Source organism: Chanodichthys erythropterus, chromosome 15 (assembly GCF_024489055.1).
Source record: "Chanodichthys erythropterus isolate Z2021 chromosome 15, ASM2448905v1, whole genome shotgun sequence".
In the NCBI taxonomy this organism is placed as follows: Eukaryota; Metazoa; Chordata; class Actinopteri; order Cypriniformes; family Xenocyprididae; genus Chanodichthys; species Chanodichthys erythropterus.
The window spans coordinates 24,133,172-24,156,502 of NC_090235.1; positions in this window are offsets into that span (position 1 = coordinate 24,133,172).

The window sequence follows — 23,331 nt, forward strand, 5'->3', positions numbered from 1 at the left end:
GTTTTTGAAGCGTTGATCATTGTAGCCAATCACAGACATATCTGTTGAGTGCGTGAACACAATGGCCAATCAGTGCTCAAAATGCTATGAGGAAATGCTGGTATCGTCAGTAAAATTTCAGTACCGACTTGGTACCGAACAACACTTTGACAACAGATATATTATGAACCAGTTTTGCAAATGTATTCTTTATGTTGTTGTAAATGCCAAATCTCTGTTATTTATCATACACTTTTTAAAGGATTAGTTCACTTTCAAATAAAATGTTCCTGATAATTTACTCACCCCCATGTCATCCAAGATGTTCATGTCTTTCTTTCTTCAGTCGAAAAGAAATTAAGGTTTTTGATGAAAACACTCCAGGATTATTCTCCTTAAAGTGGACTTCAATGGCCTCTGAACGGTTGAAGGTCCAAATTCAACCTATTCTACTTATGAAAAAAAAAACGAAACTGGTGCCTTGTCCGTTCCGTAAGTTGAATAGTGAAGGCGTAGGACATACAGCATATGCTTTTTGAAGAATACGGAAATACACTTGCAAGGCGATCATTTGTGTTTATAAAGCATATACAGTTGAATTTTTTTTTTTTTCGAAAATGACCAATCATTTCGCTAGATAAGACCCTTATTCCTCGTCTGGTATCATTTAAAGCCCTTTGAAGCTGCATTGAAATTTTGACCTTCAACCATTCAGAGGCCACTGAAGTTCACTATAAGGAGAATAATCCTGGAATGTTTTTATCAAAAACCAAGAAACTTAATTTCTTTTCGACTGAAGAAAGAAAGACATGAACATCTTGGATGACATGGGGTGAGTAAATTATCAGGAAATTTTATTTGAAAGTGGACTAATCCTTTAACATTAAAAGTCGAAGGATTTGGCAATATAGACTAATTACTAACATTTTATGACTTTTTTTTTTTTTTTTCATTTTGAAAAGATCAGTCTTGCAACAACTAAAATAATAATAAAAAAGTAATTCATATGGTATAACTTGTTTATAATAGTGTTTAAATGATGAGATTTTTTAACACTGTTGCTTTTTATGCCTAAGCTATTATGACTGATAAAAGATGGGCTTTTAGAGAAAATCAGTAATTGCATGCATTCATAAGATGGTGCAACTTCCTGATTTCTACTCATAACAAATACAGCTGGAGAATCTTTGAATCTCTCATTATAGGCATTCAAGTTACTCCTTATGGCAACGGTTCACCAGTGACCCTGTGAATGATGCAGAGATTACCCAACCATCATCCTTTAAGTCAAAGATGTCGTTTTCATTATAGCTCTAGGATGAGCGCTGATGACAGGTTTGCCAATTTTAAAATCCCTACGGACATCAATTGGAGTGACAAATGATGAGGTTAATTGCATTACGGTCACTCCCATTAAGTCCACTCAGGTTTTATTTGCAGGGGAAAATCCATATTTCCATTTGGGTTTCATTTCTACATATCTTGTGGAAAAACTACCCCGACCTTCAAGGGTGTTCTTTAGCTTTCTCAGCAGAAATGAGGAGATGTGGAGTATCGATAGTTACTGTGATCGTCAAATGATCAGTATTGTCATTTGTAGTATACTTAGTTTGGACTGATTAAGGCCAGATATTGCTTATTAACTCTTTCACTGCTAGCATTTTATTTTCAAGTTGCCAGTCAGCGCCAGCATTTTTGATCATGGCCCCCAGAATATTTTGTTGTATTAATATGTCAGTATATAAAAAAAGAAGCAACAGAGCCTCTGCTTTTGAACAAAACACAAAATTTATTCTAGCTTCATTCATTCTTTTTTTTGTTATTCAACATTCGAATGTGGATAAGTTTAGTTAAAAAACGAACATTAAGCTGAGAAAGTCATGTTTTTGTCAAATACTTTGTCCTGATCGAATTCAGAATGATGATCAAAACATGGGTCAAGTAGATTGAGTCCATCAACACTCCAAAAGCTTGCACAGTGCTATACCTCTTTGTGGGTTTGACATTTTTCGTAGTAACGTTAGGCAGTTTTGATTTATATGCTGTTGAGTGTTTGGTGATGCAGATCTTTTTCTTCGCTTCTTTTTGGATCCGGAGATGCTGTACTATTTCAGAAGATCCGTAACATCTCCCTACCGTATTGCCAGAAAAACTTGTCAATGGTGGGGAAGGCGTTAAAGAGCCTTTAGTAAGTCTGGCGATTAAAAACTGTGGAGTAAAATGGAGCAAAATGCAACAAAGACAGCAAAGCTACGAGATTGTAAAGCTAGTCTCATCCCCACTGCAAAGATTAGGCCAGCAATTGAGCTTCACCCTTTTGTTGATGCGTTCAGAGAAGGAGAGCAGGAAAAGAAGCGATTCAAGAGGGTGAAAGAAATAAGAAAACGATTGAGTCACTATAAATGGCTGACGGCTAAGTCACTAAGCATGTCTTTCAACATTTCACCAACTTTCATGCATTCATGTTTGTATAATCATGTAGAATAGGGTAGATGGAGGGGCTGAGTCATAAAAGTTGAGTCAAACTTCAGGCATTGAAGTTAGGAAGCCGCCCAGGTATAGACTTTTGTTACTGATTATGCCTGTAGTGAGGCTCGGGGTTAAGCCGTGCAATCTCTCGTGTCTGACAAAGGGAAGAGCCTCCGTTCTAATGACTCCTGCTGGGTAGGCCAGCTGCTCGTGTACCACATGACCTAAATGCAAATGCTCAATTAAAACACACATGCACAATCTACCTTTTATCCCTCAGCTTAGGGCAAGACACCATAAAAGATCTTTAAAAAATATCTGTAGCGTCTATCATATGTGAAATGTAAGCTATGTGAGATATAGTCAATCTTAGATCTAATCTATTATTAATATCTTGTCCTGCTGCCAAGCTCTCCAACTGCTTTTATGATGCATGTGAGCCCTCTAGTGTTCCTATATCTGAGACTTAATTTAGGAAATGGATGGTGCTATTTGGGAACACCTGTAAATGTTGTTCAACCAGTGGATGGTTTAAAACTGGCTGAGAACCCAGCATGCTTTATGTTTCTAATGTACGTGTTATTATACAGGGACAATATGTGTATTTGAAAGTGCAGAAAATGCACTAGGATTATGTATGATTGTTATCAGTGCAGATATTATCAGTCCGGTGTGAAAAATTGCTCATACAGACATTTAGTTGGAAAATTCTTTTTTTTAAAGTGCACTCAGTCGGGAACAAATCAATAATACATTTGAAAAATGTGTTTAAAAGCAATCACATGTGTGACTCCAGTCATGTCAATAACCCAAAAGCTTTCATTTTTCATGCAGTTGGTCGAATACCACTTACTTTATCTCTGCAACCTCGATGTTTTTGGGCAATTTTTGCTCGCAGAATAAATTAATTGTGGCTGACCAATAAGCATCTAAAATGGATTTGTGTTCTCATGCTGTTTCTGAATTGCACAGATATAAAAAAAAAAAAAAAAAAGTAAAAGTTTCTTAGATATTCTGTGCTTTTACACTCTGCAAAGTGCTTAGCCTCCTTAGCCCAGTTAAATGGATGTTTCTTCGCTATTCCATTCTTTCTTTGAGTTATTACATTCAGGTTTTAAACATTATGACTCCAGATGGTTCATAGACCCACAAAATTTAAACTGGATCTTGATTAGTAAGTTATCAGACATACGGTATGATCTACATTGATTGTTTCTGTTTTGCACATTAACTTAAATCGTTTCATCATGCAAACTATCCTTCTTTTCATCTGTTCTTCTGTTCAGCTCATTTTTCAATGGTGGGGAATTCTTAGTCTTATGTTTGGAATAATCACCACTCAGAGTGTTCATTAGATTTTTCTGATCTTAAATTGGATCGGCATATACTTCAAGTACCCTGCAATTTGCAATGTAAATGTTGTTTCATTTTTTTTCTGAAACCTTTTGCATATTTTACCCTGATCCAAGCCTAGTGCTTAAAAGTAAATCAATCTTAATCACTAACAACAACTATGAACCTTCTTCCTGAGCTTGTAGAAATGATTTACTAATATATCTTATATTATAAATCCAGCTTCTTTAGCTCAGATATATGTATGCAAATGAGAGTTTTGCTTAAAGGGATAGTTTACCCAAAAATTATATTTTGAAGAATATCTGTAACCAAACAGTTAATGGAATTGACTTGCATAGTATTTTCTTCCAACTGTTTGTTTAGGGTCAGAGGTCACTCTTCAGCCAGAACTAGACTCGTGTGCGGCCGTTGCTGGAAGCCATTTATTGTAGTTTATAAAGTTTTAAAGATGGATTTTTATCTCTTCACTTCAGAAGGCCTTTATTAAACCCTTTGAGCCGGATTAATTTTATGATGGATCACTTTTTTGGGCTTCAAAATCTTGAGCCCCATTCACTACCATTATAAAGCTTGGAAGAGCCAGGATATTTTTTAATATAACTCCGATTGTGTTTGTCTGAAAGAAGATAGTCATATACACCTACGGCTTGAGGGTGAGTAAATCATGGGATTATTTTCATTTTTGGGTGAACTATGCCTTTAATAGATTTCTCTCTTTTTTAAGCTGTCTTAAAGGCCCATGTTATAGGTTACTAAGGGCAATAAAATATAAATAATATATTAAAATATCACAGATATATGCATTCCCTTCCAGTTTTCTAAATGTTCATTAGATTTAACTGACTTTTTAATTTATCCTTATATTGTTACAACAAATTACACTAACTTTAATCAGCTTTCACAATAAATGTATACTCTCTTGGACAATCAGTGTGTTGGTCTTAGGATTTTTGACAAGAAAATTATCAAGGAAGAATAAAACTTTTCTAACCAAACAAAACCTCATTTGAACGAAGTCTGATAATTTCACAAACTCCATTTGCAACCTTCAAAAATGTAATTAGTTCTCTGGAGATAACAAAAAGAATAAATATATCTCGCTCTCTCCTGTGATCTACTGTTCAGACGTGAGTTGAGTAGATGTTTATTGTGAGACAGTGATCATTTAACACTGTCTGGATTGATAAGTTGAATGAGGAAGAGATGGATGGGCAGGCCAGCAGGTCATGCCACAAGGGCATTGAGACTTTACACAGGGAAGGTTACAAGGATGCGATGTGTCTCCCTGTTGATGACAAATAAATCAATCATCAGCGAACTTTGCCATATGGTGTCTGCCTGTTTTAGCTTTTTAGCAAAGAGTTTGGACATTCAGAGGTTTGACGCTGGACACGATTATAAAAATTCCTCATTTGCATCCACTGTAGTCTTTTTGACACATCTAGAGACATATAATGAGAAAATGGGAGTGATGCACTAATAAAACTGTGGAAAGTGGACAATTATAGATGGGAGCGATGGAGATGTGTGTTTTATAAGAGAATCATTTGCCTGTGAATTACAAAATGCAGTACACCCATCATCACATTACTAATAATGTGAATTTTTGTCTTATCGCTGCTCTTGATGGCTGTAGGTACTTATCCTGTGAGCCATTTACCATCATTAGTGATGAATAGACGCATTTTCGTCTCAATCTGGTTTATATAATTTAGTTATATTTTTCATTTGATAAATACCTGAAAATTATGCAAAGGTTTCACTATAATATTCATGGTTAATTATCTTTGGAATTGAATTGAGAAATCATGTAAACTTCCATTCCTGATTTGAATTGAGTGTATGTATGTATGTATGTATGGATGGATGGATGGATGGATGGATGGATGGATGTATGTATGTATGTATGTATGTATGTATGTATCTATGTATCTATCTATCTATCTATCTATCTATCTATCTATCTATCTATCTATCTATCTATCTATCTATCTATCTATCTATCTATCTATCTATCTATCTATCTATCTATCCATATCAAGCCAATTCTGCACCACCTTGGTAATATTACATTACATCTACACATCAAACAATTGTACAATGACAAAATTCCCATGCAATCCATCTCTGTGTTGGGAAAGACAGTCGGCCTTGGGACAAACAGCTAGACCTTCAGTCTATAGGTCTACCACTTGGTATCTAATAAATCTCTAGCAACTTTACTCAGCTCTTATGAACGACAGGTCAACCCCACTCACTGTATTGTGCTTTAGACACGATGGCTGATGTATTGGCCATTATTGTGCAAGTGTGAAATGTAAATCTAGTGATAAACGCCTCCATCAGATCAGGTTCCACACCTCATCACGACGGGTGTTCTGCCCACTTTCCTCTTCATTGGCAGAATAATGGGCTGTTGTAAGGGCCGTCCACCAGAGCAAAATTGTCGATCAGGTCCATTAGTGCACCTTTAATGACCAGACTCACAACCCAAAATCTTACTGGGGCACCACAGTTTGAACAGCACACACTCCTCACTGCAAAGGCCTTATTTTAAAAGGAGTATGTGACTGAAATCACATCTGTTTTTTTTTAGAAGCTAGAAAGAACATCCAATCCACAAATTCCACTCAAATTTATTAACTGTTATGATTGATATTCATACATGAAGCATAAAATAGTCAGATTCACTATTTTTCATACATCAATATACTGTATATATATATGGGAATATTTAGATTTGTTATTTAAAATATATGAGGAAATTTAAGCAACTAAAACTCTAGTTTCAGCCCGACGCAGTTATCATTTTCACGTCCTGCTCCACACTGTTTAAAAAGCAAATGAATTTGCACGCATTTGTGCACCTATTGGCGTGCTGGTCTGAAAACGAGGTGTGTTCAGGTGCATTGTTGGCGCGTTACTATTTTGAGGCAACTGAAATAGACTGCGCCATTGACCAACTGAAACCTGGTATAAAGTCAATGGCGCAATATTTGCTTTGTTATTTGAAGAGCGTGTTGGTCATATACAAAAACCACCATGACGTGAGCGCAACTGGCTTTTAAAGGGAATGGGAGATGAGGTTTATTGCACGTTACTCCCAAAACACACCCATTACTCATTAAGAGAATAAGGACAACCTTTTTAGACCATGCCAGACATTTTTCCCATCATTAAACTAGAAAAATTGGATTCAAACACGCCCTAAGCACACTTGCATTGTGTGCTTTAGACCATGTGCTTAGATTTTTAAAATAGGGCCCTTAATCATTATTTGAGTACATTTATTTTAATATCCATATTAGCAATATATATTGCCATTTTGAAATATATTTAAATATGCAAATCTATTTTTCGCCAAATGGTTGATTGTTATATCTATACAGATGTTTAGTGGATTCTGTGGTTCTTTTCACTTAATGACTCAAAAAAACAAAAAAAAAAAGCCTCTTGAGGATTTGGTGAAATTGAGGGCATTGGGAGGTAAAACGAACTCCCAGGGAGATCAATGGGAGGTCTGTAGTGATGCAGGAGCCATGGAGAGCTGGCAGTGGGCCTGTTGTTTCAAAGATGGAGACCACAGAACAGATTGCAGCGAATGCTCAGATCTCAGCCTGCTCTTTACAGACAAACATAAAAAATCAGATGTGAATGAGTAATTCAAACCTCACTTTGCAGGGACATCACCTAGATGGAGTTGCGTCTAAAAAAATTCCTTAAGATACCGATTTAGATAAAAACAGTCGCTTTGGTAAATATGGTTCATGTATTGTGTAATTTCTCATTTTATATTTACATTGTGTTTTAATATTCCCTCTGCTTTTCAAGTGTGTATCAACATGCACTGGTATCTTTAGATTGTGTTTCATATGTAGATTTACATGTTACAAATCTTGGTAGAAAAAAAAAAAAAAAACCCTAGAAAAATACTGTACAATAATTTAAAGATGCAACTCATGTGTGCCCATATTTATAACTGAAAAAATAAGCCCAAAGACACTTATAATAAGTGGACATGGCAACACTGGTGTCACGGTTCCTGTAAAAGCTGTAAATGTGTGGTTTGCATTGGTCCTCAGTAATATCTTTCCTATTAAATTAGTACTATTAAAGCTGTAGGTATTGAAGGAGAAAGTCAAATCAGGGATGGGGTAGAATCTGTGTGCCTATAATTTTGAGGTTGATAAGTAAATATGTTCGCCAGTTCCATCCCCCAACAACAATTAAAGATTTAATTACCATCTGCAGAGTGTCTCAAAAGCAAGCCTGACCTAGAAACTGGAATTGATGACTTTGTTAGTGGAAGTCGTTTAAAGATCCGTGTGCTGTTTATCAGCAGCACTTATTTTTCAATGTAATTTTGTTTCCTGATAATTGCTTCAAAAGAGTTTATTAGAACCGATAATGTACCATGCTGCTTTCACAATGGACACTGTGCTATGCAAAAGACAGATCTTTTTGTTATATCAGCTTAACGCTGTCCTAATCGGGTGTAATAGAATAATGGGACGAGCGATAAAAACCTCTAAGATTCTCTCCCATGTAATTCTGAGTGTTTTGTCCTAACCTAACCTCCTGTCCTAAACCTGGAACATCTAAAATAGCTTAAAAATGTTATAAACAAGACCACTGTGAGGAGTGTTAAATCATTTGATTTCTTTTTTTATTAAAGAGGACAACTATCTATGAGCCCTTCACATCCATACTGTAGACAACTGAGCATTCATCTTGTCGGATCGATAAAATAAATCATATAGTCATGCCAAAGTGAGGACAAGAAATGAAGGTGTTTTAAAGACCTGCAGCAATGTGTTCCTCTTAACAGAAAGCCTCTATTAAAAATAATGAGACTGTTGGGTTCAAATCTCGTTCAACATTGTTAAAACCCTGCAGATCTTTTGTTCATGCAGACGTGGCATGACATGCTTTCATCAAGATCTTAAGTTGTCAAAGAAAGGTGATGAATTTCAGCCAGACGATGTTGATTACTAGAGTAGAGTTTTCAAAGACTTAATGTGTGTTACTTTTTAAAATCTATTTTTACTTTATTTATTTTGTGTGTATATATGTGTGTGTGTGACCCGTGCTGGCAAAATGAGTCAGAATGCGCATAGGCTAATTACAAGCTATGGCAAAACAAATAATAATTTTGAGGTTTTCACAAAAATTTGTTAGGGTGTACTCACACTAGGCACGGTTGCCTTGAACCGAGCCTGAGCGCGATTGTCCCCACTTCCCACTCCCACGCTGGCCTGCCCTCACATTGCTCTTAACATTCCGGGCCAGAGCACGCTTACGTCATATACGAAGCAACTTTTTGAATGGAAGAAAACAGGAAGAAATGCACTTTCACTAAGATACTGCCTAATATATATGATCATTTATGGAGGAATTTGCAGCTTTACTCGCAAACTACAATTCCTGTTCATCAAAGGTGAGAAGCAGACCCGTTATAAAGCCAAATACACTAAAATTAATTACATGAATTGTTAAGTGTACTATCAGAGTAGTAAAAAAGATGTTTGCCGTCGTAATGATGACTCAACTATTAAAAAAGGTTCAAACATTCACTGATGCTCCAGAAGGAAACACGATGCATTAAGAGCCGAGGGGTGAAAACTTTTGAATTCAAATATCAAGATAAATTGTACTTAATTTTTCTGCCGGGAAACATGCAAGTATCTTCTGTTGGTTCCAAAGGGCAGTACTAAATGAAAAACAATGATATTTAAATAAAATAAGAAAAATTGTGACATCTTCATCCTGTTCAAAAGTTTTAACCCCCGACTCTTAATGCATCGTGTTTCCTTCTGGAGCATCAGTGAATATTTGAACCTTTTTTAATAGTTGAGTTTGAGTCCCTCAGTTGTCCTCAGTATGAAAACACAGATCTCAAAATCATTCAGTCACTGCTGGAAAGGGTTCAAATATGCAAAAATGCTTGAAAACTGATGAATCTGCAGGAGCTGGAGGATTTTTCTGAAGAACAGAGCTCAGTTTAACTGCTCAGGACAAACAAGAGACTCATGAACAACCATCACAAAACATAAAAACAGTCATGGATCATCAGGTGACCACACACAGTATTGAGAATCAATGGCTCACATATTTATGAATGGGGTTATTTTAATAAATTCAGCTATTGTTTTGTCTTGTGAACTAAATGCAAACATCTTTTATGTAAAATATCTTACTCAGGACAGTACTAAACAAAAAATAACATGCATTTTTTTATTATCCCTCTTATTTTATTAAAATAATTCTCATTTTCACAGATTCTGCAAGGGGTTCACATACTTTTTCATGCCACTGTACAATGACTACCTCACATGATCTCTTAATGTACATGGTGGCCAAAAAAAGATACATATTTCTTAGAGATACATAGTATCACATTTGTATACATTTTGTGCCTTTCTAAGGAAACATCACAGCATCTACAGCACTGTTTTATTTTAGCATATTAATGTTTTAATATTAATAAGTTATAATGGAAGTGATGGCTCGGAATCAAACAATACTGAGAGGTTTTGTGGACTTAAGCCAATTGCTGTTTCAGTTTGCTGTTCAAACTAGATTTTGGGTTGTTATCTCCATTAACATTCAATTTGTTTCTCCTTTGTTGTGGTAGTGATGAGGCTGCTGGACTAATTCAGTTCTCTAAGCAATTTTGTTTGTGGTGTGCTTGTGAAATAATACATTTGGATGGACAAATATTCTGACAAAAAATTGTATACTGTGTGAAATTTCCATTATTGTGGTACAATCAAAAATCTCAAATAACTATAATGGATGCAAACAGATATCTACATCATGTTAAATTCTACATCATGTTTTATGATTTTTCTAAGGTAAGAAGATGTAAGACAAACTCTCAAAATAATGAAGCCGCTGACCACAGTATTGACACCAAGACTGGTGTTCTGCTGGAGGCTTGTTTGGTGTGAATTTACCCAACTGCCAGAGTAGAGGCGAACAGCAATTCATCAGGCAAGCTTCAGTTTTTGAAAACACAATAATAGTGACAATGTAGTATTTCAGAATCGAACCAGCTTGACTCTCTGCAGTTTTTTCATCTGAGCGACTTGTGTCTAAATTCAAGGCTCAAGGGGACTGCATGTTCAGAGGTATCTTTGTGAGGTTGTTAGTTTCATTTAGTCACAGCTAGAATGAGCTCCTTCAGCAGTACATCTGCATCTGTGCCCTGTGATCCTGGCATCCAAACAGGAAAGTGGATTAGCCCGGTCCGTAGATATAAAATGTATGACATTTTCTTACCTGCCAGCATCTCACTATCACATATATATTTTGTTTGTCCTAGCGCTGAAAAATGCAGAGTCATACCGGCTTCGGTGATGGACGAGATGCCCAAGGAAACATTCTGTTATTATGTAGTTCTGAGAGAGTAAATGGCTGTAAAGAGTAATAAAACTGTAGGAGAATAATGAAAGGAATAAACTAATGTGCCTGTGTCAAAATCAGTTAAAATAAAATGGTTATCTATCATAACTTGCACTGAAAGCATGATGCATTTATATGGTTTGGTTTTCCAAATGTGGACCATATGCTGAAAATTTACAGGCTTATTTATATACAAAACAAGACAAAGGCGGTAAATTCATTGATGGCTAACTGCTTGTCAATCACTGAAATACTGAGAGAGAACATCAGACTCATGACTATATAGAAAGTGAAACTAGGACATGACGTGGACCTCATATCAGATCGAAATACAAAAAAAAAAAAAAAAAAAAAAGCATTTAGAGTTTTATTTCATGAATTATACATTCTGCACTAAATCTATCTTTTGAGTACCAAGTCTGTAGAAGACATCCACTCCTTTTCATTTTTAATCTTTAATCAGCCTTCTGGTGTTCTTTTAGGCATTTATTTGCCAAAAGCAGTCTGTGATGGAAGTTAATTCCAGTTCAGACATATGCTGTACTTCCACGAACACCTTTTAATTTGAATTATAATGTAATGCTTTCTTAGCACAAATACTTGTTTTGTCCAAAATAGATAATAAAACTTAATTCATTCTTTATATATGACTAATTATTCATTAATTTGTGGCTTTGTGCTGCTGTGAAAATCATGCATATTCACGGTGAACATCAGTTAATGCTGACGTTAATGGACTGATAAACAGCGTGGCCAAATAATTCCATATCAGAGCAAAGCCACCATTTGGCATTCAGTTGCAGTTTTCCATTAACATGAAGCATTCAAGTTTATGCCATCATTTCAGAAACAAACTTATAGACAACCGAGATATGCTACAGGGTGTCAAACTACGTCACAGTACAAGGGTAACTGATTGTGTTTGTCCACTGATTATAGCTGTAATCATTTAATAGTCAACATAACTGAGCATATTTATTGAAAAACTGTGTGTGAAAGTAACACTTGCAAGTATGGGAAAATTAGGGAGGTTCAAAGATGGGGTTCAATACAATGGATAGAATTTGTGGCATAATGTTGATTAAAAAGTAGCATTAAAATACTCACTGTTTCAATAGCATATATAGCTACAAGACATAATATGCATGTTAACATGTTTTAGTGTGAAAAAATTATTTAAAGGTTTAGTTCACTTTCAAATGAAAATTACCCCAAGATTTACTCAAGCCATCCTAGGTGTATATGACTTTCTTCTTTCTGATTAACACAATCAGAGTTATATTAATATACTGCATATCCTGACACATCTATGATTTATAATGGCAGTGAACAGGAAACAACGAGTATGAAGCTCAAGAAAGTGCATCCATCCATTGCAAACATACTCCACATGGCTGCAGGAGGTTAATAAAGGCCTTCTGAAGCGAAGCGATGCGTTAAATATCCGCACTCTAAAAAATGCTGGGTTAAAAACAACCCAAGTTGGGTTGAAAATGGACAAACCCAGCAATTGGGTTGTTTTAACCCAGTGGTTGGGTTAAATGTTTGCCTAACGTGCTGGGTAGTTTTATTTAACTCAACTGTTGTATAAAAATTACTGTATTGCTTGCTTAAAATGAATCCAAAATATGCTGGAAATTAACATTCATTAATATGTTTAATAAATGAGCATTTATTAATAAGATAATGAATAATAAACAATAAACATTAAATTGCTTATTAATAAATGTACACCTTTTGATTATTATTGTTGCCTCTAGTAATTATGTGTCTGATTTTTAATTTCTCACTGTAACGAGGTTAGTAGATGGGGGAAGGAGGCATTCAACAAAAGTTTAATCTCAAAATAAACAAACAAAACGAAAGTAATGCCGGCAGACTACACAAACATAATAAACCATAAAATAAAGTCCAGGCCTGGTCCTCTCTCGTCATTCACTGATGTCGCTCCTCCTTTTATGCCTCCGGAGCTCCTCCGTGAGAGACTCGCTCATTATCACTCGCGTCACCGGCCTCGCGCCGTTCCCTCACGGCTCTCGCCTGCCCTGCTCGTCACATTCCCCCAACGCCCCTCGCAGGCCGGGGGGTACTCCCGCGACTGCGCTTACTCACCCCCCCCTTAAGTCCCCCGTCCCCTGCACCTCCCCTTCATGGCGGACAGCAGCAGGCTCCGGCCCACGGCGGCGACTCCTCCGCTCCCTCCTGGACGGCAGCCACCCCACCTCGTCACAGCAGCACGGCATCCGGGTCTCCGTCCCACCTTTCACTAGGCTCCAGCACCACCGCCTCGGGCAGCCTCTCGCGGTCTTCACTTCCGCGCTGCCCGAACTCCGCAGCACCGCGATCCCCCTCAGCAGCGAGGGCTCTCCGACAGCATGTCCCTCCTTCTTCCCGGGTTTCGGCACCAATGTTAACGAGGTTAGTAGATGGGGGAAGAAGGAGGCGGGAACCGGCGAACATTCAACAAACTTTAATATAAAATAAACAAAGAACAAAACGAAAGTAATGCCGGCAGACCCTCGCGGACGTCTGCCGGCCACACAAACATAATAAAACATAAAATAAAGTCCAGGCCTGGTCCTCTCTCGTCCTTCACGGTAGTCGCTCCTCCTTTTATGCTCCCGGAGCTCCTCCGTGAGGGACTCAAGGCCGGTGCGCCTCCCAGGTGAAGCTCATTAACACTCGCACCACCGGCCTCGCGCCGTTCCCTCACGGCTCTCGCCCGCCCTGGTCGCCACACTCACCTATTTTGGATTCATTTTAAGCAAGCAATATAGTCATTTTTAATCAGTAGTTGGGTTAAATAAAACTACCCAGCAGGTTGGGCAAACATTTAACCCACCCACTGAGTTAAAACAACCAATTGCTGGGTTTGTCCATTTTCAACCCAACTCGGGTTGTTTTTAACCAAACATTTTAACTGCTGGGTAGTTTTATTTAACTCAACTATTGTTTAAAAATGACTGTATTGCTTAATTAAAATTAACCCAATAGTTTATATTAATAAACTATAAAACTATTACATTTATATCAATAAAATATTAAAGCTTATTAATAAACATTCACCTTTTGTCTATTATTGTTGCCTCTAATTGCATCTGGTTTTTAATTTCCCAACTATTTGGGGTTCATTTTAAGCTAGCCATATAGCAATTTTTAAACAATAGTTGGTTTAAATAAAACTACCCAGCAGGTTGGGCAAACATTTAACCCAACCACTGGGTTAAAACAACCCATTCACTGGGATTATCCATTTTCAACCCAACTTGGGTTGTTTTTAACCCAGCATTTTTTAGAGTGTTTAATAGCTTCAACATTTGAGATGCTAAAAATGTTCAGACAGAAGTTGTGTAGACAATTTGTCTTTGTCAACAGCTTGCGTCTACTTCAGTAATTAGCATTGATCATCCTATTGAGTGAATGGTTTGATATTCATGGTCTCAATGTATGTTTATCATAATTATTAACATATTCAGAGTAACATACAACAGTATTCATTATGTGATTGATTGAAAACATCTATAATTGCATTTTCTTACAGCTAGCATCATCTAAATAACATTTGTTTGGTGGACAACACTATCATCATTTTTCTGACCTTTATTGGACAATCTTTCACTTCCTTGACTGTCTAATTTGGTGTGGTTAAATTAGTTATCCACTTCAGAGTACTAACCTGACATGACTGATAATAGAGAGCACCTGTACGTAGGAATTATTTGTACTAAGTTCATATACTGAAACAATCTTGCCATTTTTATGAATATTCATGAACTTTCAGTCAAAACACACTCAGAAAATGTAGATTAATTTTGAAAGCTGCCTATAATTACTTGTGTGAAACATTACATTTTTAATGAATTATTTTTGTAAACAAATGAGTTAATTGCATTACCTTGATTGTGTTATGTTGGCTATTGGTCTCGGTTTTGGCTCTAATGGACTGTGAAACTTAAATTGCAAAAGCACGGAAGTCATAAACAGATGCTCCTCATCCACGTCTCTTAAAATGTAAATGCTGTCTTTCAAACATATGTTAGTGTAGCTGACAGTGCTTGGTTGCAAAAAAAAAGATAAATGGATGTGACAGCCAGTGTATTTAAACGATTCACTTATCAGTTTATAACTTCACCATTTGTTCTCACTAAACATAATATGTTAACATGCTAGCATTGTTGCTTTTGACATTGTTCTCTCGTTTTTGTCTTGCATCTCTCTATAATGAAACTACTGAATGGTCATGCATGCAAATAATGAAGATGAAAGGATGAACACAGATGTAGACATTATTTATTGATGCTGACTGAATAATAAAAAACAAAACAACAAAAAAATGTGTTCTTGTGTGCATCTGGACCCTTAGCTTTATTGTCCTAACCAGAATCATTATGCACATGGTAACATGGATATCTAAAATTGGCCAGTGTTCAGAGCAAGGTTAAAAGTGTTTATCCTGTTTCATTCAAATCAATGTTTGAGGCCATAATTACATCAAAAGAGAAATTAAGGGTAAATTGCTGCAAAGTTTGTCCAATGATTTAACATTTCTGTTTGTTATGATGGTCTTTTGAACCTTTTTCAGTGTCATAAATGAATAAATTGGCTTGAATTAATAAATTCAAATCATAAAAAATAAATCTATGAAATCTCTTGTGCTTTAATAATTGATCAGATTGCTTTCTTGTGAAAAATCCAGTTAATGAGAAATAATGGTAATTACAACATTTGACAATTTATATCCTTAAAATGCTACTATTATTTATATATAAAGGTTCCTAATTTTCTTTTGAGGGTCTCCTACAATAGGTTTACATGCATCCAAGGTCAAAAACACTTTAATTTTCTCATAATCTGCGAAACCTCTTTTCTCATAGTGTGTGAAATGGTTCAATAACGGATCTGGGGCTGCATTCACAAAACATTTCATCTTACCATAAGAGTTCTCCTAAATAGCAGTAAAAGTTCTTAGCTATAAGAGCTTTCTCTTAAATCCTATTTACAAAGCTGCAGAGACAAACTTTTACTAAGGAATAGAGAAAAGTCTTAAGCTAAGAGACAGGGCGGGGTTGACCTCGTTGCTATGGATGATGTCAACACGCTAACTACCTATGCACACAGTGATTGGCTGATGGGGGATGGGTCTCTGTCAGTGATTTATTTATTTATGGCCATATTCAAATAAAGATTTTCAAATAAATATGTTGCCATATTCAAATAAAAAACTGTTGGCTAAGTGTCACAAATTAAACTAGTATATGTTCAGCTAATTGTCAGCCTCTTACATGTCTTCATCTCAAGAGATTGCAGAATTCAAACGAAAAATGATGTTTTATAAACAAAGTTCGGGAGGAGCCCATTCAAAGAGAGGAGACATATATATTCACAGCCGACTCACCTAGTCACCACAACAGTTTTCTGCATCCCTCCGCCACCCCGACTTCTCACTCTCAGCTGGTTGCTATTCCCAGAATATGGGGGAGTACTCTGGGTTTGGGCTAAATTCCGAGTTCGGAGCCTCCCCTCGGACAGCACAGATCGGTAAAGGTCCATAAGCCAGAACTCACTTTTTTTTTCTTTTTTTTCTCCATCATTCAATAAATATTGCCTGTACATACAGTAAAGTTGCGTCCCAAATGACACACTATAAACTATGCACTTATACACTATGTACTTTACCCCCAGTGCATCCAAGATGTAGGTGACTTTTTTTCTTCAGTCGAACGCAAATTATGATTTTTAACTGCAACCGCTGCCGTCTGTCAGTCAAATAATAGCAGTGATTGGGAACTTCAACTATAACAGTAAATAAAACTTGCTTAGACAAATCAAAATTAAAACCTGCGGCTCGTGACGACACATTAATGTCCTAAGACATGAAACGATCGGTTTGTGCGAGGAACCGAACATTATTTATATAATTTTTTACCTCTAATACACCACTATGTCCAACTTCGTTCAGCTTCCTGTTAGTGAGGTCAAAAAACGTGCTGTGATGACGGAAGTGATGTCTCGCCCATATACTTCAATGAGCGCGAGACATCACTTCCGTTGTCAGAGCGCGATCAGACCTCACTAGCCAGAAGCTGAACGAAGTTGGACATAGTGGTGTATTAGAGGTAAAAAAATATTTAAATACTGTTCGGTTTCTCGCACAAACTGATCGTTTCGTGTCTTAGGACATCAATGTGCCGTCACGAGCCGCAGGGTTTAATTTGGATTTGTCTATGGAAGTTTTTTCGACTCTTATTGTTCAAGTTCCCAATCACTGCTATTATTTGACTGACAGACGGCAGCGGTTGCAGTTAAAAATCATAATTTGCGTTCGACTGAAGAAAAAAAGTCATCTACATCTTGGATGCACTGGGGGTAAGCAGATAAACATCAAATTTTCATTTTTGGGTGAACTATCCCTTTAAAGCTGCGACAGTTGAGTGCACGAAGTGTCCACTATTCCACACTTTGTTTTTTCCGTTAATTTAGTGCATCATCCGGGTATTTAAAGTGTACTTTTTCTTTTTGGAATTTTCAGTGTGAACGCACTACTCACACTATTTATACTTAAAAACGTCATAGAATAGTACATGAGTACGCGAATTGGGACGCACCTTAAATAAACCTTTATGTTATGTCATTGCAGATTAAAATCTATAAATCAAACATGGTCCCACTTTATATTAAGTGGCCTTAACTACTATGTACTTACATTTAAATTAATGATTTGATACAATGCACTTATTGTGTACATACATGTTTTTACATTGTACTTATATTTGAAAAACACCTGCATGTAATTACATCTGTAATTAATTTCTGTTATTACATTTATAATTACACTGTTGACCCATCCCTTACACCTTACCCCACCCTTAAACCTACCCATACCACCAAACCTGTCCCTAACCTTACCTGTATCCTCCTCAATAGCAGCAAAAGTGTTTTACAATTCAATATGAACCCACTAAGTACATTGTACTTATTTTTTGATGTAAGTACATAGTAGTTAAGGCCACTTAATATAAAGTGGGACCTCAAACATTTATTGCATTTATGAAGAAAAAGGCTCAGCACCCATCTCTATATCGCCTATTGCAACAACGATACGATACGGCAACAACCATTTTAGTATTGTTTGTTGATTTGGTCTTAGTGACTGATGGAGGAGTCCTAACTTTTCACAGATTTAAGTGCTATCTTAAGCACTAAAATGCTTTGTGAAATACTCTTATTACTCACGTAAAGTAAATTTTGCAAACCAAGCTCTTCCAAGCCTCAGCTACAAATACAGCTGTTGAGAGCAGGTCAAAGAAGACGTTGTTTGCGGGTAGCCAATGAACACCTTAGGCTGGCATTATGCAAATTTGTTACAAACCTACATAGGTTTGTGCAGGAAGTAAGGTTTCAGGCAGTTCAGAATCAGTTCATTATTTTTAGGATACAATAACTCCAAACTTTGTAGACCTTTTACATTTGCAAACAGCTATATAACACAATACGTGGAAGGTAGCGTGATGGGGTTATAATATACACTGCATGTGAAGATGTATTTGACATTGGCTATTAAATGTTAGCTGTTTTAATCCCCCAGTTTCATAGACAAAGCTTAAGCTAGTCCTAGACTAAAATGCATGTTTGAACTGTTTTAACTGAAAGTAACTTGCACTGACATATCTTAAAATATGTCAGTGCCATTGTTTTGTCTCAAGATGCACAGCAGTAATGTTTTTTTTCCTAGGGCACATTTATAAATGCTACTTAATTAAACTAATGCCTAATCCTGGCTTAGTCTAAGCCCTGTTTGTGAAACCGGGCCAATATGTATTAAAATGTCATATTATTTGCATTGTGAAAATACTTAAGTGTTCATTCACTGGTGTCCTTACCTTATTTTTCCAGCCCGATGCACACATCATTCCTGCTAATGAACAACATCTTGGCGGAGTGACTCACTGGGTTCCATCTCCCTAATTGGCACACGGAGTAACATCTCCACGAATTTTCCCTGTATATGAGAAAACATTGTTTGAAAACAGAGTTCAAAGAACAAACAGAAGGAAACCGCATCTTTCAGTCTTTTTCTCAATGTGATTTCATCCAGATCTGTCTTTCACCTCCACCAGGCTGATGACAGATGTGTATTTGCTCTGCCACTCTTGTTTCTCACTGTGTTTCCTGTTTCCTCACAATTGGGGTTAGTGGCCCTGCTTTCATTTGAACCGTCTCTCTCTGAATTATTTTACTACATGGACAAAGGTGTGAGTTTGCCACAGACAGCTGCTGCATTATACACAGTTCCAGTAATATTACCACATGCAGGCGAAGCATCTGGGAGCGGTTTAGACAAACATGCGGTTTAGTTATGCGGTTTCTTGTATTGCTTCCATCGGTGCTCTGAAATTTTGCTGATAATCTACAGTAGCTCTATTCAAATATTTGGATGGGAAACGGGTGTAGCTTAAAAGTTTCTCGTTAGACTCACATTTGTTTTTAAAATTGAAGGATTAGTTCATTTCAGAATTGAAATTTCGTGATGATTTACTCACCCCCATGTCAACATTTTTTTAGTCTTTCTTTCTTCAGTCAAAAAGAAATTATGTTTTTTGAGGGAAACATTCCAGGATTTTTCTCCATATAGTGGACGATTACTAATGGGTTGAAGGTCCAAATTACGGTTTCAATTCAGCTTCAAAGCGCTCTACACCAGGAATAAGGGTCTTATCTAGTGAAAATATTGGTAATTTTCTACTTTTTAACCACAAAGGCTCATCTTGCACTGCCCTGTGATGCGCCACACATTATGTAATCACCATAGACTGTAAAAAAATATGGACGTAGCGTCCGTGACGTCACCCATAGAGTTCTGAACAGCAGTTTTGAAGCGAAAATGAGGCCGCGGCCATCTTAGCTGCGCGTCACCGCACGTCACTCCTGGATAACTGAAAATGGGCAAAGAGGCGGGGAGGTGGTTTGGGCTGATGTGATTGGTTGCTGAAACCACGCCCGCCTAGCTCGACGTGACCACGTTAGCAAGCAAAGGAGCTATCTATCTAGATACTATCTAAATTATTAATAAAGATAAGTTTCAACATCAGAAAGTTCTAAAGGTTTATTGTCAATTTACAGTGTTTTTTAAGATATAGATGCTCCAACACCAGTAAATTGTGTTGGGTGTGCAAATAACAACATGGAACATCAAATGGGACTTCATACCTTTATAATAGAGATCGCGAGATGAATCCAATCTGTGGCACTTGGGTAAAATATAAATGTCCATTGCAAAACAAACAAAAAAAAAAAAATTTCACATTTCTTCTGAATGATCTGCTCTCTGTCATCGTTCTTCAAGAAAGGATGCAATCTGAGCAGCGATCGTATCTAACAAACAAATGAGCCTGTGTCCAAAGTATATATTTTTTCAAAATAGTGCAGCAGTTTTAGTTATAATATCCAAGCAGTGCTGTCAGAGTTGTATATCCTCCTGGTATTGTCATTGTAGTTAATCTCGCAATCAAAACTTTCAGCCAATGCCACGATCCAACAACGTGTGTTCTGTGTCTCTTCCTAATGCATGCACATCTACACAGACACACATCAGTCTCGAATATTATGCAGCAAGCCATATTTTATAATTGTATAAAGTAATCGAGAAAAAAAGCACAAAAACGGCTGAGATGCCAAATTCAGCGGCAGCTGAGGTAACATGACAGCTCACAGACAGCAGCGCACTCTACCTGTCACTCAAGTGACCACACCCTTAATTATGCAGGACTTTAAGGCTTAATATAATTTAAACGGATAAGTTATAAAAAAATTCACCCCCCTCAGAGTTGTCACGAAGGGCAAAAATAGCAGTATAGACCAAAACCACAATTTGAACCAACTTGTAAACATGTTTTTTTTCTGCTATAAACTTGGCCAATTTAACATGGGACTCTATGAGATTCTGCTCTCTTTTGGAGCCTGTCCCTAGCGGCCAGTCGATGAATCGCAGTTTAAGTTACTTCCGTATTGGCTTCACGAGAGAAAGGGGGAGGTTGCCGCTTTGTAATCACGTTGGAAAGGTCATGTGTGACATAGGCGGAAGTATCTCATTTTCTCCTCCAACTTCAAAATTGTCTGATATTATTGTTTTATCTTTTTTTGTAAAGGCCGTTGACTTAGGGTGCTTTCACACCTGCCTCATTTAGTTCAGTTGAATCGTACCAGAGTTCGTTTGCCCCTTTGGTGCGGTTCGTTTGGGCAGGTGGGAAAGCAGCCATCGTACTCGGGTGCGCACCAAAAGCGGACCAAACAAGCGTACCGAGACCTGCTTGAAGAGGTGGTCTCGGTACGCTTTCAAACGAACTCTGGAGCGGTTCGCTTGAGATGTGAAAGCAATCGACCCAGTTAACGGACCAACGAACCAAATTATATAATTTTCATAACGGAAAATATGATATAAAAATCAGTAATGTCTGATTCTGTGAGTGAGCACATTATTTACAATATCTGAAAGCCAACGATCGCCTCTGGTGTGTAATTACACTTCTCCGTGCGAGAATGCTGTCCCGACGAAGTCTCAATTCCCGCTCTGCTTTTTTATAAAATTCAAATGGTCTCTCTCGACAGACACACGGACAACAGGTCGCCTACTAGACAGCGCTGGGAAATCCAGAGATGGAGAGAGAGAGAAAGAGCGCGGGTTTGAATTTGCCGCAGCAAATATGAATTAACTGCGGGAGAGAGCTACATTTATAAAGTGTTTGTGTGTGTCTCGACAGTTACAAATAAAGCCACAATAAACTCATGGAGCGAACTTGTCAATCATTATTTTGATGGATGACGCAGAGAAAATTCTGACCAATAAGAGGACAGTTTTACTCCCATGTGACTTACCTTAACGCATTTTGGTACGCTTTGAAATTTTGCCATGTGAAAGCGAACCGAACCAAGAAAAAAAAGCAACATTGTAACAAATTTAATCCCTGTTTCAGAACAAAACAAGCGATCCATAGGTGTGAAAACACCCTTAGTCTTTGCACGTTTGCTTTGTAGACACTGGATCAGTACTTCCTCCTACATCACGCGTGACCTTTCCAACATGATTACGTAATACGTGGCGCATTGCAGAGCTAGTGCGAGACGAGTTTAAAAGTATATACTTTTTTTTTTTTTTTTTGGAAAATGACAGATCGTTTTGCTAGTTAAGACTCTCATTCCTCGGCTGGGATTGTGTAGACCCCTTTGAAGCTGCACTGAAACTGCAATTTGGACCTTCAACCCGTTATACCCCGGTGAACTCCACTGTATGAAGAAAAATCCTGGAATGTTTTCCTCAAAAACCTTAATTTCTTTTCGACTGAATAAAGAAAGACATAAACATCTTGGATGACCTGGGGGTGAGTAAATTATCAGGAAATTTAAATTCTGAAGTGAACTAATCCTTTAAATAGTAACTTTTTTTTTGTAATGTTTTTCCCCTTTTAAATAGGCACTTTAAATTACGCTTTGGTAAACATGCTTAAAAATGTCTTTATTGTAACTACATTTATTGTCACTGTTCATTTACCTGCCTATTGTGAGTTTTAAAAATATATATATAATATAACAATATATTAATGTATGTGTGCTTTTGCATTTTTAGTTTAAATTATAGTATTTTTATTTTTTTGTGCTATCAAATCGATTAATCATGAATATTTGCATGTAAAAAAAGTTTGTAAATATGTGTTTGTACACACACACACACACACACACACATATATTCAAGACTTTAATATTAGATGATTTCGATTTGACAGCACTAGTTTTTTTTTTTTGCTGTTTTTTTTTTTTTTCAATTTAGCTTTTATTTCTTTTTATTTCCGTTTTAGTTTAAGTAATTTTAATACTTATTTTATTTCATTTAGCTGCCTAGGCAACATTTCTAACTTTATTTTATTTCAGCTATATTTTAATTTAATTTAACAGTTAACACTATATATTTAAAGTTTATAAAGTTGTGCATATACATTTATGTTTTAGATGCTGTCAATATGTCTTCTTTGTACATTTTATACATACAAAAAATGTAGGTGTGAACTAAGTCTACAAATACTAATGAGATCTGGTTGTTTTTGTGTAGGTGTTATTTGTTTACATATACAT